General features: G+C 35.7%; 1 long non-coding RNA gene across 1 annotated transcript; it reads left to right on the forward strand.

The window, feature by feature from the left end:
* Window positions 1-4,640: 4,640 nt before the first annotated feature.
* LOC107158787 lies at window positions 4,641-18,577 on the forward strand. The gene is made up of 4 exons (XR_001505660.2): window positions 4,641-4,776; window positions 8,574-8,620; window positions 9,006-9,135; window positions 17,756-18,577. It is a non-coding gene; the product is annotated as an uncharacterized LOC107158787 (long non-coding RNA).
* Window positions 18,578-19,170: the final 593 nt, after the last annotated feature.

Consider the following 19,170-nt stretch of genomic DNA (forward strand, 5'->3'; position numbering starts at 1 on the left):
GAAGGAGACCCTCAGAGTTATACAAAAGTAGATACAAGAGGAAGTGAGGGGAAAGGGAAAAATAATACAAGGGGGACAAATGAATGTCAGTAGAGGGGGCAGAGAGAGAAGAGGCGAGGGGAGGGGAGGGGAGGGGGGATAGTAGAGGATAGGAAAGGCAGCAGAACACAACAGACACTAGTATGGCAATATGTAAATCAATGGATGTGTAACTGATGTGATTCTGCAATCTGTATTTGGGGTAAAAATGGGAGCTCATAACCCACTTGAATCAAAGTGTGAAATATGATATATCAAGAATTATGTAATGTTTTGAACAGCCAACAATAAAAAATTAAAAAAAAATTTATCAAAAATATACACTTTAAATATAGGCAGTTTTTTTGCACATCAATTATACTTCAATAAAACTGCTTTATAAGGTTCATTTAAACATGAGGGTTGCATAGTTTCAACTGAAAATTTGTTATTTCTTTTCTTATACACTAAACAATATGATTCCTAAGACATTAACCTAATTCCTTCTTTTAAGTATTATGCATGATATTGAATAGTTTCAAAATAATAACATAAGAAATATACTTAAAATAAGATTATTTGAAGTTTGAGATAAATTTTCAGAGGAGTGATGTCAGTGTGATGGCGGAGTAATATACTTAGCCATTCTCTTCTCCACAAAGGCCAGTAATTTGTCATCTATCATGAACAAATTAACTATGGATAAGTTTAGGATCCACATGAGGAGCCACAACAATACAGTGAAAGAAAAAAATAGGAAAAGGAGTGACGTCAGCACAAGATGGCAGAATTGGAAGGGCCAGGATTCAGTCCTCCTCCTCTCTCTCCATCAGAAGTCCAACTAGCAACTATCCATAGACCACATTTATGTGAAAACCTCAAAACTGAGAATGAGGGTGAGATACTTGCATGGACAACAGAACCAAAACAAAACCAAGAAACACATTGGAATGGTAAGAGGAAGGTCTCATTTTGAACACATTGCCTGCATCCCCCAAGTTGGCATGGTGCCACACAGAGAGGTTTCTCCTGGGTCCAGAGTCACAACACTGGGAAAAGAGAAGTTGAAGTGAACATCTAGTTTGCCCAGCATTGTGGGATGTTTCTTAGTAGGACACAACTATCTTGCCTCATGGGGCACAATAAAGATCAAAACATGACTAGATTGTCTGGAGTCAGGTAGAAACAAAGAAAGGGAGTAGGGCTCACAGGGTCAGCATGCAGATCTTGATGGTAGCTTTGTGTTTTTTTTCCAGCGGTGTTGATCAGAGATCAGCTCATCCCTTAGGCTGAGCTGACTGCTCCCAGAAACATAGTGAGGAGTTCTACCTGGTTGAGTCTTTAGACAGCCATCCCTCCCAGTCTCAGAACCAACATGAAAGCTCTCTGTGCATTTCTGCAGAGCATAGCAACTGTCCCCACCCACTCTGGGAGTTCAAGCCTCACCCAAGCCCACCCACCCAAGCTATTCCCAGGCAGAGAGGCAAGCCTCAACTGTACATCCCCATTGAGCATAATTTCTGTTCCCATTTGTCACAAGCAATAGCTGTAGCTTTGGAACCCATGCTGGGACCTTGCCCAAATGCAGAATGCAAATAGCAATACCACCTGACTAATGAATTCAGCCTGCATCTCTGCCTGATGAGAGGCAATTGCAGTACCCAGCCAGTAACTGTGCCTGATTTCAGAGTCTAGCCAGTGGTCTCATCAGAGAGTTGAGCCCATCCGGTAGCCCCACATGCTTTCAGAGCAAAGGCAATGGACTAGCCTGGCTAAAGAACCCAACAGCAAAGTCTGCCTGCCTATGATAATTACCAACTGGCCCATCCAGAATCCCAGAGAAGACTAAGTAGTGAAGGTGTATCCCTGCCCAAGAACATTTATAAAGTCTGGAAGAGGTGGCTGCTTTTTCAAATGCACAGACAAAAATCAAAGAACACAAGGATTGTTAAAAATCAGGGAATTATGACATCACCAAAAGAAATTAATAAAGTTTTAATAAAGAACAATGAATAGGTGATGATATATGAAATGACTGACAAAGAATTCAGAATCATCATCTTTTAAAAGTTCAGTGAGCTACAATAAAATGTGTATAGAAAATTATACAAAGTTTGGAAAACAACCACAGTAACAAATCAAGAAGTTTGACACAGAAGCAGAAACAATAAACAAGATATAATAGGTGAAGAGTGTAACAGAACTGAAAAATTCAATAGAAATATTTATTAGCAGACTTGATCAAACAGGATAAAGAACCAATGAGCTGAAATACAGGACATTTAAAATTATCAGCTAGAGGAAAAGGAATAAGGATAAAAAGTTCTGTAAAAATTAACAGACACTACCGAAAGAATTACATTTGCATAATTTTAAGAAGTATGTGAGAGAAAAATGGTCACAAAGCATATTTAAAAAAGTAATGCCTAAAAACTTTCTAAATCTGGGAAAAGATGACAACCTTCAGGAATAGGATGCTCAGAGGTCTCCAATCAAATTCAACACAAAAGGCAGTCACATTATAATCAAACTATGGAAGATCAAAGACAAATAATTCTGAAAGTATCAAGAGAAATGAAGCATATAACATTCAAAGGAGACTTTCCCAGCAAAAATTTTATAGGCTGTGAGATAATGGGATAATACAAAGTCCTGAGAGAGAAAAGTACCAACAAAATCACGTAGAAAAGCTATTCTTCATAAATGAGGAAGAAATAAATATTCCCTTAGACAAACAAAGGAGTTCATCATCTTTGTAGACAAGCCTCACAGGAAATATTAAAGTCCTTTAAGTTGAAGGAAAAAAATGCTGACTAGTATCATGAAAACATACAAAAACACATAAATCACTGGTAAAAGAGAACGTATAGCCATATTTTATATAAGCCTCATGATAATCACAAAGCAGAAACTTTTAGTAGGTACACAAGACATAAAAAGAAAAAATTCAAAGCATATTACTACTGAATACCAGAAAACCACAGAGGAAGATAACAAGAGAGGAAGAAAGGAACAAAGTACCTATAAAAATAACCAGAAAAAATTAACAAAGTTGCAATAGTAAATCATCCTTTCAATAATTACCTTGAATGCAAATAGATTAAATTCTTCAATCTAAAACTATAGACTGAGTAATAGATTTTTAAATAAAGACTCAACTCTATGCTGTCTACATGAGAGTCACCTCACTTCTAAGGAATGACATAGTCTGAAAGTGAAGGAATGAAAAAACTATTCCATGCACATGGAAACCAAAAGTCAGCAGAGGTAACTATATTTACATCAAAAACTGAAAAATAAACAAAGAATGTCATTATTAATGATAATGGGGCAATTAGTCAAGAAGACATATAAATTATAAATGTGTATGCATCCCCAACTGGAAAACCTAACTATATAAGAAAATGTTAACAGGTCCAAAGGGAGAGATAAATTGCAATGTAGTAATAGTAGAAACTTCAATTTTCCACTTACAGCAAAATTACACTTTAGACCAAATTAACCTAATAGGCATATACACAACATTCCGTTCAAGAGCAACATAATGCAAATTCTATTGAATGCCTTCAAAGCTAAAATCTACCAAACTTTAAATAACTAATGTCAAGTCATTCTCAACCTCTTCCAAAAAAACTCAAAGAGGAGGGAACACTTCCAAAGTTATTTTATGAGACTTGCATTATCTTGATACCAAACCCCAACAAGGACATTACAAGAGAAGAAAATTGTCGTTCAATATTCCTGATGACAAAAGATGCAAAAACTTCTCAAAAAAAATCCTCAGTAAATTGAATTCCACAGCACATTAAAAGGATAATTCACTAAGATCATGTGGGTTTTATCATTGGGATGAAAAAAATGGTCAAACATAAGCAAATCAATAACTGTGCTGCACTAAAAACGGAATAGAGGACAAAACCCATATGGTCATCTCAATGAAAGCAGAAAAATTTGACAGAATTCAACCTCCATTCATGATAAAAACTTTTAGTAAATTAGATATAGAAAGGAATGTCCCTCAACACAGTAAAGGCTATGTATTACAAGCCAGAGCTAAGAGCCTGTATTGAAAAATGTTTCTATATATGAAATCATGTCCTTGGTATGGATTTCCAGAATCTGGGTGATTGGTTCAAATGACATGAATATTTTTAAGACTATTAAGTCCCATTATTACTTAATTTTCCAAAAGCTTTGAATATATGAGCACTTGTTTTTCTGTGTTTCCAGAATTAGATATTTTCATTGTTTTAATTCTATGAGCTATATAAAATTTACTATTTTAAAGGTTAAATTTCTTTGATTACCAGTGGAACTTAATGTCTTCATAGTTTTTATTTCTTTTGGTAAATTCTCTATTCTAGTTCTTTTTCCTTTAAAATTTTCAGTATTTCAAGGTTTTCTTTTTCTTATGGTTGTCTGATTGTCCATACTTAGTTGTAGACCCTTTTTCTAACTCAATAGATTTTTCCAGGGAAACATAGAGGCATTTTACCCCTAGTTAATAGTTCACAAGAAATTCTGCAGTGTGATCAAATAAAAATCAAATACACAGTATTTCATAAATGGATTAAACAGGTTACTTTTTAACTCATGGTGTGAAAGATAATATAAAACAGCATTCCTCAGCCACATGTCTTTCTTTTGTGAAGGTGATTTCTTTAAAAAAAATGAAACAATGAAAACTTCCAGGGTTTATATTTTTCTTATTATTTTTGACTGAATCCCTAAGCCTGCTCACAGAGCCTCAGGATGTAGGTAAGAAATATACTAAATATCAGTAAGGAATGACAAAATTAGTATAGTTTCTCTTTTTAAACACATCTTAAAATTTAATTCTTCACATATTTTTTTTCTCCTTCTCTCTAATTTATATTTAAATTTCAGTTATCTCAAGCTACCTCCTTCAGAATTTGTATTTTGTTGATTATATGACCAAACCTGTAGGCAGAGACAGTTTTCACACTCTGAAAATGGTCAGCAACCTATGGCAAGAAAGATGGTGTTGCTTATAGATACAATTTGAATTTCAAAATATTAACACTTCTTGCAAATGTATACAGTTGATGGTAATATTAGAAGAACAGATGGTGAACAACTTTAGGGTATAAAGGACCCTGATCTCTCCCTCAACTGTACATTTTATACATTCTCTCCAAAACTGCCCTAAGCAGTGTCAACCTGGAGGAAGCCGCAATTTTTCTATTTTTTTTATGTCCAAAAAGGAAAAACTGAACTTGTAAACTGGTCTTGTAAACCCTCTGACCTGGAAGTTGTACCTTTTTGTAACTTGCACAAAAATGTCCTAAGTGTCCTAGTCACAGGGCTTGATGAAAGTGATTGTTCTTCAGTTCTCCCTCTCCTTTCCCTTTGCAACAATCTGTTTCAAAATCCTGTTGATTTCTGTCTAATGTCTTTTGTGTTTGTGTTTTCCATTTCTTTTCTATTACTCCTGCCCAAAGTAAGGTCCTGATGATTTCTCAATAGGTCAATTACAAAAATCTCCTAATGTGCTTCTTCTTCTATCCATCTATTTGACTAATAGTTCTTATCAGTTTCTGTGTGTTAGGCACTGCGGAAGTCCCACTATATAAAATATATCACTACCCGATTGGTATTTCTTAGTAGATAGCTATCATCATATTACTATCCTGTATAAACATATTCAATGGCTTTCAATTGAGGCCCTAACTCCTCAATTTTATATGCAAGAGTCCCATAATCTGAACCCAGGCCCTTTTTATCTTAAAGAGGTCCTATTGCCTTTCTTTATGACCTACCTTCTCATCAAAATGATTTGGCTTTCCCCAAATATATCTTAAAATTTATCATCTTTGTGTTTTAATCACATCACTCTCTCCACACTGAAAGGCAGGGCTCCTTATTTTCATGTTAGTTGAATCTTTTACATTTTTTCATATGCAACTCATGTGCCACTCCTGTAAATCCTTTTCTGGTTCCTCACCCAGGGATCACAAAGCATCCCTGTGAAATATGTAACCACATCCTAAATGGGATAATAGTCATAGGCACAAGCTGATTTCACTATGAGGGTGCTTAAGAACGCCATCTCCAGGAGACATATCTTTCTTGATCGTTGTTGATGGCCTCATAGTGTCCAGCTTGATAAAACGTAAGGACTTCATAAACATATTCTATGTGGAAAACATAAGTGTCTTCTGATACACTTATGCTCATTGGGAGAGAATCTATGATTTTATGATTTGAGGTGAGTCTGGAGATCACTTAAATATCTATGTCTGAGTAGTACTATAAACTACACTCCCCTCAGCATGCTGAGACCTCTCTTATCAACTCCTGTTCTGGAATTATATCACTTACCAGTTAGTCTTCATATCACTTCTCTAGTCATAAGTGACAGACATTTGGCATGGACATGGTGTTTGTATTTCACATTAGTTATTGGGGAGCCATCAATGGCAAATCTAAAATCCTATCAGTTTGAGATTAATTCAATCAGTTCAATTTAGTAAACATCCCGAGCACACAATTAGCTAGGATTAAGATCTCCTATTTGGGGGCTGAGGTGTGGCTCAGTGATGGAGCGTTCACCTAGCAAGTGCGAGGTCCTGGGTTTGATCCTCAGTACCACATAAAAAGAAATAAATAAAATAAAGATATTGTGTCCAACTCAACTAAAAAATAAATATTTTTTAAAAGATTTCCTATTTGGTTCATCTGACTCCTATCTTTCTCATTAAATGTCAAGATACTTTCTATCATAATATTTTACTTTACACTTGGTAGGCTTAAGTGTCATGTAGTTTTTCATTAGAAAAATGTAAAAACACCAGAATATTTAATAACCTAAATATCTTTACTTTCCAGACAACTTCATATTACCCAGAAATTTATAAAAGAGAACACAGGAATCCCTGTGAGTTGTGCTAGATTCTTTTTCATGATGATAGTTTTGTAATCTTATGTGATCATTCCAGAAATTTTAGTGCTTTTAAAGATAATTTAAACTGAAGCCATATAGAAAAGTAAATACAACAACATTAATTATAAAATTCAGCCTATGCAATTGAATTGTTAAGAAAATATAAAATTTATAGACTCCATACTTAATCTCCTGAGGCTATAGAACAAGTGGACATTCCTCTGAGTTTTTGTTAGTGGAAATTCTGCAGATGATCACTGATTCTGCACGTGGACTGTTGCAGCACCATTATCACTTTGCTCAGTATGTTCAGGAAGAAACCTTTAATGAAATGGAAATTCTAGTGAAATACACGATAGAATACAGGGATAAATGTTTTGCTCAGCAGACCCTTCTAGAGTGTGCTGAAATAGCTTTAAGTAAATCACTTGCATTTCTTATATATAGGAGATTATTTGCCAACAATGAGAAAGTTTCTGGATTGCAATAATGAAAAGAAAGATACCCTCTGTGCACCATCTTTATTTCACCTAGTTTCAGTATTTAGGATAGGGCTTGTTTATCAGGTGAGATGCACTTATTTTTATTATATACAGAAGGACTTAGTTATATACTTGGAATTTGTTTGCATATGTCTTATATATGCAGAATCACCATCTGCATCTCTAGAAACTACTGAAAACTAATTCCAAGTCCTCTGCTGATACACTGACCTTGTTTCCTTGGGAGATCAGGAGAAAAGCCATGATGCAAGGGAAATATAGGTAGTAAATAAAGAGTAGCAGGTTCAGGGGGCTTGTGGTGGGATAAAGACAGCTTACCAACTCATGGGATGGTTGTCAAGGGTGTAGGTGAAGATGCTCTGCTGGGAATAGTGGGGAAATTGCAATCCTTTTTCCACAAGATAGCACTGATCATTTGTTGTGTTTATTGTTTCTTTTCATAAGATAGAACAGATTAACCATGACTAAAAATGTCCTTTTCTTCTCTGTTGTCCAGATGAATGTGTTACAGGGAAGGATATGTACTTTGGAGGTGTCGCCACAAAAGTATAATTTTTCACAGTGCTGCAGTCAAAAAAAAAGTGGACTTTGAAAGAAGACTCTATTTCTGTATAAAGAAAGCTGATGTAGGATTTCTGCCCCTTTCCTTACTCTGGATCTTGAAGAGAAATGCCAGGCTTATAAAAATAAAAGAGAATCTTTTCTAAATCAGTAAATTTAATCTTGGTAGATAAATGATTTAATCAAAGCATTATTATTAGGATAAATCAAATACTTACCTCAAAAGAACATGACAGGGCTCATTGATTGATTGAGTGAACCAATGGGTTATCATATGTCAGGTTCTGTTTAGGATATGGTTATGACTAAGATGTGGTCCACCTTTAAGATCTTTACATTACTGCTGTGTATCTTCTGATGAGAGAAGCCCTAGAAGAGAGGTATGTGACCAGTGTCAAATTGCTAGGAAACTAGTGAGGAAATGACATATTTTCCCATGAAAAACTGTGGTGCCTTTTTGATATTTGGACCCAAAATGTTAAGCTCTGTATGAGTTCTACATTATCTATCTTGTCTATACTTGTATTTTCTTGTCTGCATCCCATTTGGGTTAAATAATTGATCCTTTTCATTTGTATTCCTCCTAGTTCCCCAGAGGTTTTGAGGTGGGTGAGCATGGCTGGCTCAGAACCAGGTCAGTCGAACAGGATGAGATAAAACTTGGGAGGAGGGAAGCTGTCAAGGAGAAAGGAGGCACTTCTGAGATGTATTTTGGTCAGTTTGTGGATTATCTATGTCTCCTGTGGGCTCACAGCAGGAAATGGAGGCCCTTATGCCTTGTGCCCTACTGGGATTATGGAAGGAAACACCTCTCTTGGGTCTTTTATTTGCTTGGATCCAGCCAGGATTTTTTAAAGTACAGATGGTGCAATATGCCATCAGCTGCTTGATGAGGACATCTGGGCAAAGTCAGTGTGATACCAGTGGCTTTGGAGCTGTTTATGTTGTATTAACAAAGAACTCGCTATTGTTTTATGGTTGTTCAAATTATTTCAGTGGTTTATCAATTCTCTTTCTAGAAATATTGCTGTATTCAATCAAAAATTCCCCAAGATTGAATTTAAGGAGCTTACTTCCCTTCTAGAAGATGTTTCTTCCATGTATGATGGATGCTGTGAAGGGGATGTTTTGTAGGGCATCCGTTGCCAGGTAAATATTCTCCCAAGGTGAAGTTTCAGCTCTTTTTAAAAATAAATTTATTTTAATTAATTATACATGACAACAAAATGCATTTCGATTCATTGTACACAAATGGAGCACAACTTTTTATCTCTCTGGTTGTACATGATGTAGAGTCGTACTACTTGTGCAATCGTACATGCAACTAGTGTAATGATGTCCAGCTCATTCCACCATCTTGCCTACCCCCATACCCCCTCCCTTGAAGTTTCAGCTCTTACCTTGGGAAAACATGAAATTATTGGCTGTTTAGCTAACAAGCTATTTTTAATAGTTCAGTATTTGTAGAAGCACAGGCTTTGTATGGAAAGATAGTGTGCTTTGAAACCTGTCACATATTTATTTGAATAAAAGTAAAAATTATCCTTGAATCTCGAATGGGGTGTATATTGGTTGCTATTCTTTGAATATGGAAGGGAGATCTGCTACCCACCAGGCATCAAGGGTAGAGAAAGTGATTATTTGTAAATGAGTGTGCTGGATTAGAGCTGCAATTATCAATTTTAATTTAGAGTTAGCAATGTCAGGGATACGGACTTTGAAGGATGCTACTGAGGAATGTATAATGTTGCCTCGTATAAAATTTTCTATAATAGAGACCTTTCTTTTACCTTCTTTATTTTTGCGGGGTGGTGGTGGTGGTGGTACTGGGAATGGAACTCAGAGGCACTCTACCACTGTGCTACATCCCCAACCCTATTTTGTATTTTATTTAGAGACAGGGTCTCACTGAGTTGCTTAGCACCTCGCTTTTGCTGAGGCTGGCTTTAAACTCACAATCCTCCTGCCTGAGCCTCCTGAGCTGCTGGGATTACTGGTATGCACCATTGCGCGTGGCTTACCTTCACTTTCTTTCCTTCCCTCCCTCCCTCCCTCCCTTCCTTTTTTCTCTTCTTCCTTCCTTCCCTCCCTCCCTCCCTCCCTTCCAATTGACAAGTAAAAATGTGTGCATTTATGGTATATGGTACATTTTGATATACATATATATTGTGTAATGTAAATAAAGCTTTCAGCATATGTATTTTCTTATATTCTTTTCTATTATCAAAACACTTTAAATTTACTTTCTTAGCAAATGTTAAGTGTAAAATATATTGTTATTAGCCATAGTCACCATGATATACAATAGATCTCTTGAACTTATTCCTCCTGATTAACTGAAATTTTGTGTCCTTTGAGTGACATATCTTCAATATTCCTGTTCCCCAACACCTGGTAATCATTAAAGTAATTTTTTAAGACTATATATTGGTAAGCATATTGTTGGCATGTTTTAAATTGTTCATGAACTCAAAGATAATATGGTTTCATTAAAAATATCCTGAAATATTCTGCTACAGTACAATTAGGCTTTATCATAGTGAATTTTAGTTTAAATGTTTTAGACTCAGTGAGGATAACATAGTAATTAAATATGATGTATTTTAGGGTATTGAGAAATATCCCTCTCATTTTAAGCAGTAGACAGCAGAGGTTCCTAAGAGTCATCTTATTTCCAACAGTATTGCAGTGAAAGGAATCTTACTCATGTTTATATTTGTGGTTGTTTTGTTGCTTATGCAAATGTGGGATTTATAATGTTAAGTTGCAAGTATTGAATTAGGACATAATTAAAAATTTCTGTGAAGCTTAGAACTAAAACTAAGATATTGTATTGGATTTCAAATGAGCCTCTCTTTAATGTCTTTATAGAGACATAAAAGGAATTCAATTGTTGTTAATTGAAAATAGAAGTAGATTCTCAGAGAATAATGATGCTGTTCCTGGGACACTGATGGCCTCAGCTGAGATCTGAATGTGTGAACTGGTGCACTAGTCCTGTGTGTTTTGTCAGAAACGTGGTGCCAATCTCCATTCCATTTCTAACCTCAACCCCAAACATCATCCCATTCCTCACTCTTAGTGTTCACCAAAAGATTCCAGGCAGTGGGAATAATTTGAGTAGAGGCAGGGATACCTGAAACAGTGAGCCTGGATCAGAGTAAGAAGAATGTACAGCCTCATTCTGGAGAGTCTGGAGAGGATTAGGGGCCAGATGGTTTTTTTTTTTTTTTCTTTTGTGGTGCATATTAACTGTACAGCACAGTGGGTTTCATTTTATACATTCAAACATGAATCTGATTTGATCAATTTCACTCCCCATTTCCTTCTCTTAGCCTCCCCTCTCCTCCCCTATCCCCTTCCTCTTCTCCAGTAGTCTCCCTTCTACATTTATAATGTCCTTTTTGGTTGGTTTGTTTTCCTTCCTTTAGCTTCCACATATGAGAGAAAACATGTAATACTTATCTTTCTAAGTCTGATTTATTTCACTTAACATGATGATCATCAGTTCCATCCAGTTACCTGCAAATGACATAAATTTATTCTTCTTTATTGCTGTTATGGTTTAGAATTGAAGAGTCCCCCAAAATCCTATGTGTGAGACAATTCAAGAAGGTTCCGAGGGCTGGGGATGTGGCTAAAGCGGTAGCACGCTCGCCTGGCATGCGTGCGGCCCGGGTTCGATCCTTAGCACCACATACAGACAAAGATGTTGTGTCCGCCAATAACTAAAAAATAAATATTAAAAAAATTCTCTCTCTCTGTCTCTCTATCTCTCTTAAAAAAGAGAAAATGTTCAGAGGAGCAATGATTGGGTTTTGAGAGTCTTAACCCAATCAGTGAATCAATCCCATGGTAGGGCTTAACTGAGTGGTCACTGAAGGAAGGTAGGGTGTGGCTGGAGAGGAGGTAGGAATTAGAGGTGTGACTTTGGGGTATATATTTTGTATCTGGCAAGTGGAGTTTCTCTCTCTGCTTCCTGACCAAAATGTGAGCTGCTTCCTGTCATGAGCCATCCATGGGCTGTGTGTGTGAGTTATGCACATTGTAACCATATGAGGGGACAGGTTTGACATTGCATGCTGATTGGGCTGCGTGATGCAAGTGCACCTCTCCTCTTGCTCTGCTTGTGGTCCCACACAGCACCTGAGATGGTGCCAAGATGTTAATCAATCTGCTGATCACAAGACATGATGAAGCAAGACTCCTTTGCTGACTAAAACAATGGCCAAATAATACTCCCTTGTGTATATATGCCCTTTCTTTCTTTCTTTCTTTTCTTTCTTTCTTTCTTTCTTTCTTTCTTTCTTTCTTTCTTTCTTTCTTTCTTTCTTTCTTTCTCTCTCTCTCTCTCTCTCTCTCTCTCTCTTTCTTTCTTTCTTTCTTTCTTTCTTTCTTTCTTTCTTTCTTTCTTTCTTTCTTTCTTTCTTTCTTTCTTTCTTTCTTTCTTTCTTTCTTTCTTTCTTTCTTTCTTTCTTTCTTTCTTTCTTTCTTTCTTTCTTTCTTTCTTTCTTTCTTTCTTTCTTTCTTTCTTTCTTTCTTTCTTTCTTTCTTTCTTTCTTTCTTTCTTTCTTTCTTTCTTTCTTTCTTTCTTTCTTTCTTTCTTTCTTTCTTTCTTTCTTTCTTTCTTTCTTTCTTTCTTTCTTTCTTTCTTTCTTTCTTTCTTTCTTTCTTTCTTTCTTTCTTTCTTTCTTTCTTTCTTTCTTTCTTTCTTTCTTTCTTTCTTTCTTTCTTTCTTTCTTTCTTTCTTTCTTTCTTTCTTTCTTTCTTTCTTTCTTTCTTTCTTTCTTTCTTTCTTTCTTTCTTTCTTTCTTTCTTTCTTTCTTTCTTTCTTTCTTTCTTTCTTTCTTTCTTTCTTTCTTTCTTTCTTTCTTTCTTTCTTTCTTTCTTTCTTTCTTTCTTTCTTTCTTTCTTTCTTTCTTTCTTTCTTTCTTTCTTTCTTTCTTTCTTTCTTTCTTTCTTTCTTTCTTTCTTTCTTTCTTTCTTTCTTTCTTTCTTTCTTTCTTTCTTTCTTTCTTTCTTTCTTTCTTTCTTTCTTTCTTTCTTTCTTTCTTTCTTTCTTTCTTTCTTTCTTTCTTTCTTTCTTTCTTTCTTTCTTTCTTTCTTTCTTTCTTTCTTTCTTTCTTTCTTTCTTTCTTTCTTTCTTTCTTTCTTTCTTTCTTTCTTTCTTTCTTTCTTTCTTTCTTTCTTTCTTTCTTTCTTTCTTTCTTTCTTTCTTTCTTTCTTTCTTTCTTTCTTTCTTTCTTTCTTTCTTTCTTTCTTTCTTTCTTTCTTTCTTTCTTTCTTTCTTTCTTTCTTTCTTTCTTTCTTTCTTTCTTTCTTTCTTTCTTTCTTTCTTTCTTTCTTTCTTTCTTTCTTTCTTTCTTTCTTTCTTTCTTTCTTTCTTTCTTTCTTTCTTTCTTTCTTTCTTTCTTTCTTTCTTTCTTTCTTTCTTTCTTTCTTTCTTTCTTTCTTTCTTTCTTTCTTTCTTTCTTTCTTTCTTTCTTTCTTTCTTTCTTTCTTTCTTTCTTTCTTTCTTTCTTTCTTTCTTTCTTTCTTTCTTTCTTTCTTTCTTTCTTTCTTTCTTTCTTTCTTTCTTTCTTTCTTTCTTTCTTTCTTTCTTTCTTTCTTTCTTTCTTTCTTTCTTTCTTTCTTTCTTTCTTTCTTTCTTTCTTTCTTTCTTTCTTTCTTTCTTTCTTTCTTTCTTTCTTTCTTTCTTTCTTTCTTTCTTTCTTTCTTTCTTTCTTTCTTTCTTTCTTTCTTTCTTTCTTTCTTTCTTTCTTTCTTTCTTTCTTTCTTTCTTTCTTTCTTTCTTTCTTTCTTTCTTTCTTTCTTTCTTTCTTTCTTTCTTTCTTTCTTTCTTTCTTTCTTTCTTTCTTTCTTTCTTTCTTTCTTTCTTTCTTTCTTTCTTTCTTTCTTTCTTTCTTTCTTTCTTTCTNTGTTTTTTTTTTTTTTTTTGTAGATTTTAATATACAAAATATTTTACATAACTCAGATTTTTTTCATGAATACACAAGGAGACACCCAGATTTGTCTATACCAGACCTTCTAAGAGTTGCTAGAGTATATGAGGATCTGTGGGAAGGTTGCTGCTACAAAGAAACTCTCTAGACTGCTACTGTCAGGTGGTAGGTTCCATTGTTGCAGGTTCAGAAAAATCTAAAATAAATAAATGAATATAACGCTTCAAAATTGATATTAATTTTTAATCCAGTTTAGGACAGTAAAATGTGATTGATTGACCTGAGTCTATTTTAGATTCAATGAAGATGATCACTGGCAAAACCCACATCATCAATTTGGTTTATGCAAATGCTTTGAAGTACTAGTCCAGTTGTAATCCAAAAAACTCTTTCCAGTTAACATTTTTTATTTTCACTTTTATTTCTATGCTCTGTTTTATTGAATTTTATTGGATTTTGGTATGATTATAAAAGTAATAAATGATTATTATAGATGGCTAGAAAAAGTAGTAAAGTTACAAAGAAAAAAGTAAAAAAAGAAAACTTTTGATTCTATTGCCAAGAAATAGCTATAACTATCATTTCTTTTAATCTTTTCTGTGCATATAGGCATATTTGTGTGTGTATGTGTGTGTGTGTGTATGTGCCTGCTTAAAAACAAGATTAGAATAATTCCTTTATAGAAAACATTTGGACCTTCAATTTATTTGGAGTCATAGAAATTTTTGTTATAAATGATGCTATATTATCATTCCATTATGGTCACAAACATAGTAACTTAAAACAACAGAAATCTACTCTGTTTCAGGGGCCAGGAGTCTGAAATGAGTCTTATAGGGCTAAGATCAAGGTATTAGAAGGACTGTGTTCCTTCTGAGGCTCTAGGGAGAATCTGATCCTTGACTGTCCCAGTTCCAACCTTACATGTCATTAAACAAACTTCAACATATATATCATTTTATTTTATGATTTTAGTTGTAGATGGACACAGTATCTTTAATTAATTAATTAATTTATTTATTTTTATGGGTGCTGAGGATCGAACCCAGTGCCTCACGCATGTGAGGCAAGGGCTCTACCACTGATCTACAGCCCCAGCCCTACATCATTTTAAATAACGTTTTCCCATCATAATGATTTAACTAATTTTACTGATTTCTTATTTGTGTGGGGAATTGTGGATGTTTAATTAGGTTATTTTTCATTTTATAAGTGATTCGAACGTAAGTATCTCATTTCATTTTTTTATGAGTTTTTATGAGTTTTCTTAGGATAGATTATTAGAGGAGAAATTATTGGGTTTAAATATATGGACTTTTAAATAACATTTGACACAAATTGTCAAGTTATTTTCTAGAGATGTTTTGTCAGTGTACATAGCAATGTATGAGTATACTCATTTCAATTTCATATTTACCAACATTGGACATGATTATTAGCTTTGTTAGATTTACACATAAAAAATATGGCTGAGCACATCAATGTTGACAGCAGTACAATTCACAATAACTAAATTGTGGAACCAACCTAGATGCCCTTCAGTAGAGGAATGGATAAAAAAATATGGTATATATATACACACACACACACACACACACACACACACACAATGGAATATTACTCAGCAATAAAAGAGAATAAAATCATGGCATTGCATGTAAACCGATGGAGCTAGAGAAGATAATGCTAAGTGAAGTTAGCCAATTCCAAAAAAAACAAATGCTGAACGTTTTCTCTGATATAAGGAGGCTGATTTTTTAGTGGGAAAGGGAGGGGGAGCAAGGGAAGAATAGACAAACTCTAGATGAGGTTAGAAATGATGGAGGAATGAGGTGGACATTATCATCCAAAGTACATGTTTGAAGACCCAAATGGAGTGAATATACTTTGTATACAACCAGAGATATGAAAAATTGTGCTCTATGTGTGTAATATGATTTGTAATCAATTCTGCTGTCACATATAGCAAATTAGAATAAAAAAATTAGGGCTAGGTATGTAGCTCAGTTGTAGAGCATCTGCTGAAAATGTGCTAGGTTGTAAGTTTGATCCCCATCCCCCACCAAAAAAATTGAGAGAAATATATATGTAAAAAAAAATGGTTGTGTTTTAAGTCAACATTTATTTGATATTTTAAATTTCATTAAACTTTTCCCATATGATTTTAGCTATTGTTTATGAATTTCCTGTGAAAAATTAGTTCATGTCTGTTACCCATTTTCCTACTGAAATTAAAATGTTTTTCATATTAACTCTGATGCAATCCTTATATATTATAGAAATTAAGTATTTGACATTCTAAAATTTCTCATTCCTTTGATATGTGCTAATTTTGCTTTATTTAAAATTTTTCTTCTACTTGCTATAATTGTTAGTTTACTGGTTCAAATTTGAGCAATGAAGTAAGAAAACTTGAGTTTTTAAATTCCTGCCCTGTCACTTTTCCTAACAAGGCAGTCTGCTCCTGATTTTTAATGAATCATGGTGCTAGAAAAGTCTTTTTATAAAGGGAAACACAATTTGTCCCATAGCATTTATACACTGGTATGTAGTTCTTTCTGGTGGTCACTTGTTAGAAGTCCAATTTTATGCCATGTGACTGATGGTCTAAAATATATTTGAAGATGACTATTGGAGGCCCCTACGTCCCAAATCTAAATGATGAAAAAAAAGGTAGATAAACACCATTTAAAATGTTCTGCAATAATACTTACTTGTTGGGTCATTCCAAGTAAGTCACTTAATTTTACAATTCCAGTTTCATTTACTTAAAAATTCAAGGCACACTCAAACATTGCTGGTGGGACTGAAAATTGGTGTAACCAACTTGGAAAGCAGTATGGAGATTCCTTGGAAAACTTAGAATGGAACAATCATTTGATCCAGCTTTCCCTCTCCTCCATCTATACCCAAACAACTTTAAATCAGCATACCATAGTAATGCAGCCACATAATGTTTATAGCAGCTCAATTCACAATAGCTAAACTGGGTTTCAATAGGTATTCCATAGACAATGGGAACCTACTTATCTTCAGAACCAAATTAGATGCCCTTAAATAAATAAATGGATAAAGAAACTGTGGCATATAACACAATGGAATATTGCTCAGTATTAAAAGAGAATAAAATTATGAAATTTTCAGGAAAATGAATGGAGTTGGAGAATATCCTGCTAACTAAAGTAAGCCAATCCCCCAAAACAAAGGCCAAATATTCTCTCAGGTAAGTGGATGCTGATCCATAATGGGTAAGGAGGGGCATGGAAAAAATGGAGGAACTTTGATTGGGCAAAGGGGAGAGAGGGATAGGGAGGAGGCTTGGGGTCAGGAAGGATGGTGCAATGAGATGGACATCATTACTCTAGGTGTATGACTACACATATGGTGTTACGCTATATCATGACAACCAGAGAAATGAAAAAGTGTGCTGTAATTGTGTATGATGAATCAAAATGCATTCTACTGTCATATATACCTAATTTATATAAATAAATTAATTAATAAAAAATGCAGATAACAACTACCCTGGCCATTTGAATGAGAATGAAATATAGTCATTGTCAACATAAAATTTGAATTGTACTTTGAAACTCTTTAAAGCTCCAAAAATTTTGTACTTTCAAATTTCAGCAAAAAATACATCTTTAATAGAAAAATTCAAATTCTTACACATACACGTAAGTTGTACTCTCAACTTATTGAGTAACATATAATAAGGAGAGTCTGAAAATGTTCTATAAATAGAGACAGTATTGGACAAGTTGACATAGAGTTTATGACCGAATCTTAGATAAATGTTTCTACCTGTGATTATTCTTAATTTTCAGGAAGACAAAAATGATACAACTGAGAAAAGCCTCTGGATGGTCCAACAAGAATGTGAACAGTTGCAGAATTTGGGGAAGGATGGCTTGAAATACCAGTAGGTTGCTTACACAAGTGTGCTAATACTTGTTGGGACTGAAAATTAGTGCAAATTGGTGACCATGGCAAAATAAAAAATTCCTAAGAAGTAAAAAAATAAAAGTCAGTCTTTGTTTTGCAGTTCACAAACTCTGGGAAATAATAAAAACACAAAAACCGACAATGCACATTGAATTGTTACATTAAATCTTCTATCAGAAATGAGGTTAGAATAGAGTGCCGGGGTTCCCACCCGAGATCCGGGCTGACTGATCCGCGCAGCCCGCCCCGCGGCTACAGACGGTGGGGCACCACCGAGAAGTGACCAGCAAGCAGGGAGAAACGTTGCTGCAGATTCTGTGGAATCCTGCTGGCTGAGCCCCCACTGACACCCGGGCTGAGTTCGGGATTTCAGATGGGGAAGGAAGCGGTACAGTTCTATCCCCCACAACGGAAACTCCACCAAGAAAACCAGCGGCCACCATCTTGGAGAGCTGAAGTAACCACCGCCACTCTCCGACAGATTGCAACAATAAAACAGGTGTGTGTTACTCAGCTCATCTCCCATACAGCGGAGAATTCACATAAAATCTCACCTAGGCTTTCTGGGGGTGGGATTATCAGAGCAAGCCTGCATAAAGACTCGGGGAAAACTAGAGACACCTGACCTTCAACTCCCCCTCCCATTAGCGGCGAAAACGAAACCTGTCTAGCCAGCGCTGGGGGAGGGGCAAGCGGAAAAAATCAAAACAATAGAGTGCTGGGGTTCCCAATAGACACCCTCCACACCCAACAAACGGCAGGACCAGAGTACAGTTTGAACTGCCGAGAGGCATCACTCAGGGGAAATCTGGTCTAGCAGGAGAAACCAGGACTAACAGGAGAAACCAAGGGACTAGAGGCCAGGCCCTAGCGACTGGGAGGCTGGAGACCGCACGCCCACCGGCAACAGTCCACCCACTGCCTGAGCGACTGGGCGGCTAGAGATCGCCTGACGCCAGCGACAGCCCACCTGCTCGCGCGACTGGGCAGCTGGAGACCGCCCGCCCGCTGGCGACAGCCCACCCACTGCCCGCGCGACTGGGCGACTGGAGACCGCCTGCCCGCCAGCGACTGGGAGCTGAAACCAACCAGAGACAGTCCAGTCCCACCTCCCCATTCAGACACCCTGGCAAGGAGCCTGGGGCCAGCCATAGCAGAGAGGTGACGTCACTGGAACTCGGCCGTCGGAATTCCTTCCCAGCGGAATCCACTTTAGCAGGCATAGTCTACCAACACAAAGGAGAGACAACAGAGATATACAAAACCAAAACAAATCTATAGAAGAGAGCGAAACAAC

Source organism: Marmota marmota, unplaced genomic scaffold (assembly GCF_001458135.2).
Source record: "Marmota marmota marmota unplaced genomic scaffold, marMar, whole genome shotgun sequence".
Taxonomy (NCBI): domain Eukaryota; kingdom Metazoa; phylum Chordata; class Mammalia; order Rodentia; family Sciuridae; genus Marmota; species Marmota marmota.